Raw genomic sequence first — 10,472 nt, 5'->3', positions numbered from 1 at the left:
CTCTGTCCTGGTCGTTGTGTCCTTGGGCAAGACACTTTACCCTACCGCCTACTGGTGTTGGCCAGAGGGGCCGATGGTGCGATATGGCAGCCTCGCTTCTGTCAGTCTGCCCCAGGGCAGCTGTGGCTACAACCGTAGTTTGCCTCCACCAGTGTGTGAATGAATAGTGGTATTGTAAAGCGCTTTGGGTGCCTTGAAAAGCGCTGTATAAATCCAGCCCATTATTATTACTTCACATGAATAAAATTCTTCCTAGTTTACAAATCCCACAAATATCTACATAGAAATTGTGGTTGGATCTGCTGCCTCACAGCAGGACAGTTCAAAGGCAGGTGGGGTTTGCATGTTTCTCCATATGCTTGCATAGAGTTCTGGTGGATTCACTTAGTACTCGGACACTTTTGCACTCAAACACCTCACCCCATAACGCAGGACTAAAAAAACCAAACAGATTAAGATGTGCAAATAATGAACAGAGCAAAACTGGAAAATAAACAGAGATATTACAGGAGTGCTCTATGACACCTCTGGTGAGGGTAATGAACAGGGTCAATGGTGGTCACCCACTGTCTTCCTAACAGTGAAGATATTGGCTACCTACACCCAAAGCACCCAGACAGCTATATCAAATCCTGATCTTAGAGCTGTTCAGACATATGGTAGTGATGTATTCTGACTAATTCATGCACACTTTATTGTGTGCATGAATTAAATGGAAAAAGCTAAATCTGACACTCAAACACACAATAACAATGACATCTTCCTACACCAATCAGAACATTTTCTGTGGCTCCAGATTGTGGTCAGGTAAACCATCTTTCTTCATGATTGGTTGCACTTTGATTAGCAGGTGGGTGAAGTCAAAGCCACCATTGCTCTATAGCTCACCAGGATGAGCTGGCATCCCATATCCTGAAAGCTATTGCAGTGCCCTGAGTCTGCCTCAGACCATCTCCTGCATGTCATTTCCTTGCTTCCCTGTCCTCTGCGCTGTACTATCAGTAAGTATTAAACAGAGAGCAAGGTTTTAAAAGGATGTAAACTTATTGCGGCTGAGTTTTTAATTTGTAACTTTTTATTTATTTATTTTGGTGGTTTGAACATCAGAAGGCGAGCACCATCTGGTTCCATAATATTGAAGCAAAGGCAGGCATCTCTGGAGCTGATATCTGTAAAAATGGAGCACCACTTATACCAAAACAATTTAGATGAATAAAAAGCACTAGGGGACAGGGGGGAAATATGTAAATTTGGCAAACTTTGCCTTTAAGTAAAACGCAAACACATCAATACTTCACTTGAAAAGCTTATGCAAGTAAATACTTCTACACAGAGAGCACTTTCAGCACTTTCTTAGCCACATACTAAACAGGCAAATAGAGGTTAGAGGATATTACATTTCAAGTGAAGTCTTATTCATTTGACCTTGCAGTTTTTCCTCATTTGGGCCACGCGGACAGGTGAAAATCATTTAAAACCTGAACAGACATGAACCTAACCTAAAGCCTAAAACCTTATCCCTATAACCTAAACGCTAAACCTTATGACCTGCTGGATGCAAGGAGGATTTAAAAAAGGAACAAATGGGAATCGATCAGCCTTACCTGCATATAAACTAATGTGTTTAATATGCGTTATCTTTATTTGCTTTACATGCACACGTGTCCTCTTTTCTTCTGTCTACAGTCTTGTGCAGACCTCCACCAGTCTGCTCTCAAAATAACTGCTGATGTTTAGTTCTCTGTGTGCCCAAAGGATGGCAGTGCAACACAAAGCAGTGGAGCTGCACCTTTAATAGTCTTCTCTCTCCTGTTTTGGGGCCCCGAGCTTTCATCTGTTGGCTTCAATTTATTTCATCACAGTATACTGCAGCTGATCTAATAGCATGTACGTTTTGTTGTCACCTAAAGGGAATTTCTTGTCATGCTCCAAATTGATGTACCTGTTTGTCGCCTTGGACAGTATTTGTGCTGCACAGTCACAAGCAGTGTGTGAGCAGCATACGGCTCAGTCGATTTCACCGATCAGGCACCGTGAGGTACATTTAAACAGTACGTTATGGATCTATATTTGGAAGGTGTGCTTTATGTACAGCTTAATTTGATTATCACCCAGGGAATATTGAGCCCTTTGATCCTTCGACGCACCGAGGTCACTTTGTGCACAATGGAGCCTGATTTCATCCTGGATACATCCATGTTGTGTTTGTTGGGCTATTCAGCGCCTTTCGTTAATGTTAGAATACCATCTGATTTTGTAAAGGAATTTCATTACTGTGCCTTGGCATCCTTCCCAAGCCATACCTGAGACATCATCCCAAAGTCTTTTGATATGAGCAGATGGATAGGGGGTCTCTTAAGGGGAGGATGTAATCTCCATAAAGCCCCATGTCCTTCAACCCATCTGATTGTCTTCCTGCGCTCACAATCTTATCTTCAGGTCCAAGATGGTTTTAAAGCAATTTGACTTCACTTAAATAAGACAGGAAAACAATTAAGTGATGCTGTTGGGGGTCTAATTCAATCAGAGGAATTCCTCTCCGATATTGATCAGAGACTATTGATTTTCTCTGACATTTCCTTACTCTTAACTCTGCACTGTGCTTCATTTGAGAGATTTTCCTTTGTATTAACAAGCAGTGTCTTTCATACTCCGCTATCATCAGCTCTGCATCAACTAACGCCAGAATAGCCAACATACTGATCCCCTTATTTTTTTCTGGGACACAGACTAAACCAGACTTGTGACTGGCCTCATTATGAAGGTTTGCCACCCCCTGAGAGTGCCCGACCTGACCCCAAAAATTGCCCAATTGGCTTTTTCCATCTGCGCTTATGTGTGGTGATGGGGAACCATGACATTTACATTTGCACCACTCCAATATGATCCCTTGCTCTGCACGAGTTTTCGACACAGACTATAGCTCAAAACCGGTCACAGGATCAAAAGTGTCTCTTGCCTGAAGGAGCCACTGAGTCGATCCTTTCCATTTCTGCACCAAATGGTGTTTTCTCTCTCCTCCTCTCTCTCTCTCTCTCTCTCTCTCTCTCTCTCTCTCTCTCTCTCTCTTCTTCTATCTCTCTCTCTCTCTCACCAGTAACTTGCTGGAACACATTTAGATCCTGAGTAGAACTCCTCAGTGCCCACTCATCACTCTGCGTGGTGTTTGAAGATTACTACGCTCAGAGACATCCTCACTGGGCATCCAGGCAGCTTAGAGGCCAAAATCCATAATCCCTTACCCTTCATGGGAATTCTCCATGCACTTCAACATGCTGAAATACAGCCCCGCTGCAGCAGCCACTCATGGCCGAGGAACTACTGCAGCCGGAGGCCCAGATAGATGGATGACATGTCTCAATGAATGTGGGAGAAGTGGAGGAAGTTAGATTTAAAAATAAGTTATATACCACAGATAGTTCCTTCTCTGAAACACGCCGAGTAAAGGGATCTTTTTTGCAAGGTGTTTTATTTCCAAGATATGCTTGCACACAACTTAAGTTGGTCCACATGCGCCGCTAACTGTTTTATGCATACCATATCAGCCCAGAAGACATTATTTACTGAAAATATAGGTGCCGTTCTGGGACTCAGCAGTTCCACGGCTTTTCTAGCAGTCGTCTCAATAAAGAATTTCCTCTGAGGCTTTGGTGCCTTATTAAAAAGCGTAAATAAGTGTAGTTCCTTGATTCGGTAATCTGCATGAGCGAGTAATATGTAAAGTTCAGCTGTTGTAGCTGAAGGACCAGTGGGGTTTTCCTCCTCTAGGCTACACTCTAATGCTTTGTTAGTCTGCTGTGCTTAAACCTGTTTATTAGCTTGGGGACTTTGTCTTGCAGCAAACGAGAACAATAAAAGTAATCTCACATTCACATTTGGTATTTTCTCTTTATGAAAGTGTTTCTTTGCTCTGAACCTTTTTCCATTTTCTTTTCTCACCACATAGGTAAAAATATGAGGGAGACAAACAGAGCTGTTCCAGCGTTTTTAAAAATTTTTTATTTAACAAGGCAGGACCAAACCACCAGAAAATTGGTTGAACTCAGTTTAATGAGTTTAATTGCGGACAGAGCTTGTGCTTCCATGAAAATCAATGACCAACATAATGGTGGCTGCGTTGGAGGACACGATTCAACTACGAGGTCAAGAAGTTAACAAAATGCAGTCTGATTATATCTGTAAATACGTTTTTGATATGTTTTCATATTCTACTGAAATTATTATTGTTGGTAATATCTTTTGGTTTTGAATCCTAATGGATAAACTAAGCATAATGAGATGTTTAATTTTAGTTTAATATTTTATGGTTAAATTAGTATTTTTCTATTTGTTTCTTTGTACCCTTACTTTAATACAGGCTCCACAGCTCTAACTAGCTGTGGAGTCGTACTGTGTACGGTGGCAACGAGCCAGAGAGTCCTGTGAGTTAAACCTGTGACCTGCAAAGTGGTCTCTTGTGGATTATTTTAACTGCACGAGGGACGCATGTAAGTGCAAGCTAGTGCTTTCTGCTGTAACATCATATATATATATATATATATATATATATATATATATATATATATATATATATATATATATATATATATATATATATATATATATATATTGTTTTGTGCTTTTAAATGAGCTTTTAGTGCATATTACTTGATACACTGAGGTGGACAACACTGTTTTCCCAGACAACAGGGATCTGAACACCACCTTCTATACCCTTCATTTTGTTAAGGTTTAAAGTTAGAGGCGTGGCTGTGTTGAGTGACAGGTGCGCCAAGAGCAAACCCCATAGGTGTCTGTTAGGTCTTACCTCCATTAATTACACTTGTGGAATTAAACCTGTGCGCTGCCTTTGGAGCATTCTTCGTTGAATTACCTGACAAATAATACGGCCTGCAGCACTCATGGTTCAAGAGGTCTTTGCTTTAGTTTTGGTGAGTAAAACGTTACTGTTTTTTAGTGTGTTAGCTTTAATTAGCTAATATGTGTGCTTTGCCCCTATACAGTCTATGGATGGAGCTGTTAATCACCTGATAACTCGGCACTAAACCCATTTACACATGGTAGTCTTAAGTCTGGCTCCGGAAAACCAATGTTAGATGAAATGCTAACACAGAGGCTTCCAAATTCAGAATCCAAAACCAGGGTGTGACGTCAGTGTGCCCGTGCAGTCTTTTGTCAACAGCAGGCGTGTGAAACAATGCCCGGGGGCCACAATCGGCTGGCAAAGAAGCCAATTTGTCCCCAACAGATGTGAAGGAAGGCGTAATTTTGGACCTTTTTCTGTATTTTCATAAGTTTTACCGCTTTATCTTTAATGATAAATATCTCCCATGTGGCCATTCATGCAACACTACAGTAATTAGGTAATAGATAAAAAAAAAAGTGAAATGACAGGAAAGTTCCTGTTTTGTTTTGAGGTTTTTCTCTTTTGGTTCTGCTATAGAAAATTCTGTGAATTAACTTTGTGTTTTATAATTACAGGACAGTCAATAAGCTGCAGCTAACAGATCTTTCTTTCATTTATTACAGCAGCATTTCTTTATCATGTATAGATGTCCTGTTGAAGTTGAACTTCTTATATTAAGATATCTCTTCGATTAAAGGTGCAAACGTCTTTAGCCTGGGCTTCACTGATCCAGCCCACAGCACGTGGTGATGATAGTTAGTTGAACATCATGTAGCAAGCTGGTTTCTAAGTCTGCACTGCAGGTGTAGTTTTTGTTTAAGGATTAGAGGAAAGCAAAAAAACCGAAAAGACAAATCCTCACCCAGGAAACTTTGAGCATCATTTATTTCATTACTGGAATCTGTTAAATCTTTCTGCACCAGTTTTATTATTTATGTAGAAGAAAATGCATCACATAACAGTTCAAAGCATGCTGGAGTACAATGCAGCGAGGCTCTCGAACATTCTGTGCCACTTTCAAATAATTAATCTCAGCTTTTCTCATTAGCATTATCACTGCTAAGTCAACACACATATAGACATAGTTTACTGTTCTGTTCTCTCCTGTGTTTGCCTGGTTTCAGAGGTGAGAATCAGACTATAACAAGCTGACAGGTTTGTCTGATATCATCCTGCTTTTGTGGGTTTTCTTTTGAGAAGTAACCTGCACAAATGTGCATGAAACATCTTTTCATCTCGCTGAAAATGACACTGATATGCTTTAATTTATCAGCTCCTGCACTTTATTAGCTCAGGCGTGTTTCAGCAAGATTTCAGTCTATGTACGAATATAAAATCTATCACACGTCCTTTTTTTGGGGAAGGATTTTAAAAGTCTCGCCCATCTTTACTGTGTTTTTGATATTTTTAGAAAACCAAAGGCAACATAATAATTAATATCTAGTGTAATCTCACATCACAACTTGAAATAATGGAAAGAAATCTCTGTTTACATTCATGGACAGGAATTGTCTTGTTGTTTCGTGTCAGTCAGCTGTATGTTATCAACAGTCTTCAGCAGAGACTTGCCACCCTGGCAACCGAGAAAACAAGCCTTGAAAAAAGTGGCCACTGTTTTATTTTAACCATAGACAATTGAAAATATGGACAAAGTCACTGAGACAGCGGCGACTGGTTTGTGAAGTACAGTTAAGTGGTGTTACCACAAGCCACTGACTGTGAACGCTCATTGGCTAAAAGCTTGTCAATTTCAAGTACTGGAAAATTCCAGATAATCCTCCTTTTTGATGCTTAGAATGACCATAATTTACAGAATGAACTTCATATTTTATTCTGTGTGATTCGAAATTAGCGACTGAGTTCAGAAACTTATCAGAAAAGTGTTTAGTGAGGTTCAAGATCAGGGGAATGAGGGGCTGCTTTCTCACAAATATCTAGATAATCAAAATCACAAGGGTCTGTGTAATGGCCCTCTGCTGGCCATTACACAGAATGTATATTTATGGCACTATAGTGTTGGCTTTACTTTTAAAGATGAGATACTTCATCAGTCTTATACAGGCTATGATTTTAACCCTAACTAAGATCATTATCTAAACCTAACTAAGTTGGTTTTAGTCCCTAAACCTTTTTTAAAAAAAGTGTTTTTAAATGCTTAAACCACATTGAGTAGTTTCTAATAAAACACAGTTGAAGTGTAAAAACCTTCCATTTGTTGGATTCAAACCATGCTAAATATGTTCTTCCATTGCTAACCCACCCAGGACTTTTTTTCTTGCTTTTAAAAAATATTCGGTTTCTGTTCGTGGACACAAATCAGCACGTGAAACCAGTTAGATGAAAATTTGTGTCCGGGAACACAAATTGATGGATTAAAAGGTGCAAGTGTTTCATGAAGTGGCATAAGACAGCGAAGCAATTTTGGACCTCATCTTCTTTCTTCCTTCCGGCTCCTCCATGCATCATAACCTGCCTGTGTGCTAGAGGAGAGGAGGAGATGCTGTGCAGCTGCTGAGTGAGATGCGTGTGTGTTTGACTGTGTTGGGGATTATTAAATTTAGCAGAAAAGATTCAGTGGCTGTAAGAAGCCTAAGGAATAATTCATATTTCAAGAGTGAAAAGGTCAATTTTTGGACATCGGCTGCTGAGGAATGTGGGCGTTCTTACTTCATATAGCGGGGTGGGCGTTTAATCGATTAATTGATGTTATTTATTTTCAGTCAACCTTTTGAAGGCAGTTTGCAAGGACATGCTTCAGACTCATTCGTTTTCCCATAACAGGTTGCTCCAACTTGGACAAAATGCCTGTGTAAATGCCCTTGGTCAGCAACCAGCCGGACTGCTACCCAGCACTACAGGCCTAACCTGTATCAGAGCGCTGCAGCCCTCTCTCTCTCTCTCTCTCTCCTCTCCCCGCTGTTTGGCATGCTCCGTGGCACGGCGTGCTGAGGGCAGATCGTGTCACCGAGCTGGCACCGGCCTGAACTCGTTCAAGGTTACTCTTTGATTTAATGGTGATGCATTTTTTAAAACAGCATCATCCCTCTCTCTCTTGCCACAGCTCCTAGTCCATCTCTGTCACAAACACTGGCTGTGCATCTCACCTTTAGCAGTGGAAGCACCGGGAGAGGTTGTTTAAGATATAAATCAATGGCAAACGAAGCCCGAGCTCCAGAGCAAGCTGGCCCCGGTTGTTGTACCTGCCAGCCTGTTTTAAAGACAGGACGGTGAAGGAAAATTCTTCTATATATTTAGTCTATGACATGGGAAAATGGTCACTCATCATGCAGACAGCTTTCTGTATGAGAACTTAAAATTAATGCTGTCTGCAAAGCCTTGACGGTTTGATACATAACCAGATGCTGTGTAATACCTTTATGGTTTTCTCTTCCCTTCTGGAGATGTAAATGATGGAGAAAATGATCGGTTTGTTCTTTTCATTGTGTCTTGCCTATTATAAATAGCGTTACCTATCTCTGTTCTTCAGTGATGTTTTTGACAGGGTGATATTCACCAATCATCACGTCTTCTTGCTGTTGTTTCAGTAAACGTTGTGTATCATAAAAATAGATTTTCAACCAGTTGCTCGTTTCCTCTGAGGGGTAGCTGTTTGTGAATTGTTGGGGGCACAGTCGTCACACAGACACACGCGAAAACGTTGACAAGATCAAATACACTTTTAACTTTTCTTCTCTTCTTAACTGAAATTGAATCTAAACTATTCAGGCACGAGAGCATCGGCCTTTGTGTGGTGTGGCAGGCTGTTATGGATGGAGATGAGCATTTCTGATAAAGAGAAAAAAGTGATAAATCAGAGGATAGAAACGGGGCATATTCATGAGCTCTGTAATCCTCTTATATCTTGTGTCATTTTGAAAAGCAAACACATCTTTGAGATCGGTACTTGACTGTGTCAGGTTCGATAAACCTCACCTCCACCATCTGAAAAATGTTAACATGATAAGAAACCTGATGAGCAGTAATGTCTGGAGCTCTAATAACTTCACTATAAGACTCTGTAGTCAGAGGAGCACTAATGCAATGCTTTTTAAAAATTTTGTAAATCAGTTTTTGATGTATTCCTACAAAGTTTTGCCCCATCAGTCACACTTGCCTACAGACTAGTTGGTGACCCCCTGTCAACCACTGGAGAAAATATTTTTTCCCTGAGTGGTTGCTGCCAAAGATGGCTACTGCACCATCCTTGCGGAGGTAATCTGCTACTGGCTCGTTCCCTGTAGCTTGCACAAAAGATGTGAAGTTGCCTGCCAACTTGAGCAGCAGTAAAACTGTGAAAAATGCGAGCGAAATCAGAAAGAGGAGACCATTCCCTTCAGGAAGACTTAACAGTGGTTGGTTGATAACTCTTAACACTGCAACCAGAACATTTCAAAAGAAGCAACTTTTATTATTAAGGTGATGGTTTTTCCTTTCCCAGTTTGCGTCACGCTTGCACATAATCACTACTGCTCGAGAAGCTGGCGAATGTCTGCAGACAAGTCAGTCTTTCATAAAAAATACGAGTAACCATCCCGATCTGCTGGTGAACAAAGTAATTGGTTTTCAGTTCTGTATATACCTTTGTGACCTTTTTCAGCTGTCAGCAATATTCAGCATTTACTCGCCAAACAGTTTTTGCATACACATTTTTCCTTAGTGGTCTATGTGTTACCAGGAGGTGCCAGCTGGTCTCCAGACCTGTGTGACTGGGCCCTAATAAAATAAATGGAGAAAGGGGAAAAAAATGAAACGCGTAAAATTTAGGTAAACGTATTAATTCATGCTAGTTTTACCTATTTATACTGAGTTATCTCTAAATTTGGGTGTTAGCCATAGACTGTATATAAAAGATAGACTTAGCTTTTGGCTCTGAAAATTGAAGCCAACACAGAAAAGCTTTGAACCTGCATTTCTTTTTTCTAATGGCCAGCAGAGGGCATCTTCTCTGGTTGCAAAAAGAAGTTAGATTTTGCAGAGGTCATTAGAAAAATGTTTGGAAGCCCGTTTCCGCCACTAAAAAAAAAAAAAAGGATACTTAACTCGAAATTTCGAGTTATCTTTCTCGAAATTTCGACTTATTTTCTCGAAATTTCAACTTAGCAACTCGAAATTTCGACTTAGCAACTCGAAATTTCGACTTAATAACTCGAAATTATGAGAAAAATAACTCGAAATTTTGAGTTATTTTCTCATAATTTCGAGTTAGCTCTGCCAATCAGTAATCTATGTGAATGACGTCATTTCCGTGTTACCCGGAAGCTGAAGCCCTCAGCTACAAATGCTACAGAAATGCTAATTATAGATACGGATCATGAATTCACAAATTGCTGAGTATTTTAAGCGTGGCTTCACAAATGAGGAGATTCTTGCGTTATTAGCTGAATCACATGGCATTACTATCAGCCTCCGTACACTTGAAAGGATTTTACACAACAACCGACTTTGGCGCAGAAAGAACAAAACAGAGGTGGGAGGGACGATCTGATTTCCTCGTGTCAGCATTGTTCCCACATCATCATAATTAATGTTGTTCCAGGTTCAACATTGCAAGTGACCAATCACCTTC

Source organism: Rhamphochromis sp. 'chilingali' (assembly GCF_963969265.1).
Source record: "Rhamphochromis sp. 'chilingali' genome assembly, chromosome: 11".
Classification (NCBI taxonomy): Eukaryota; Metazoa; Chordata; class Actinopteri; order Cichliformes; family Cichlidae; genus Rhamphochromis; species Rhamphochromis sp. 'chilingali'.
This window is presented reverse-complemented; position numbering follows the sequence as displayed.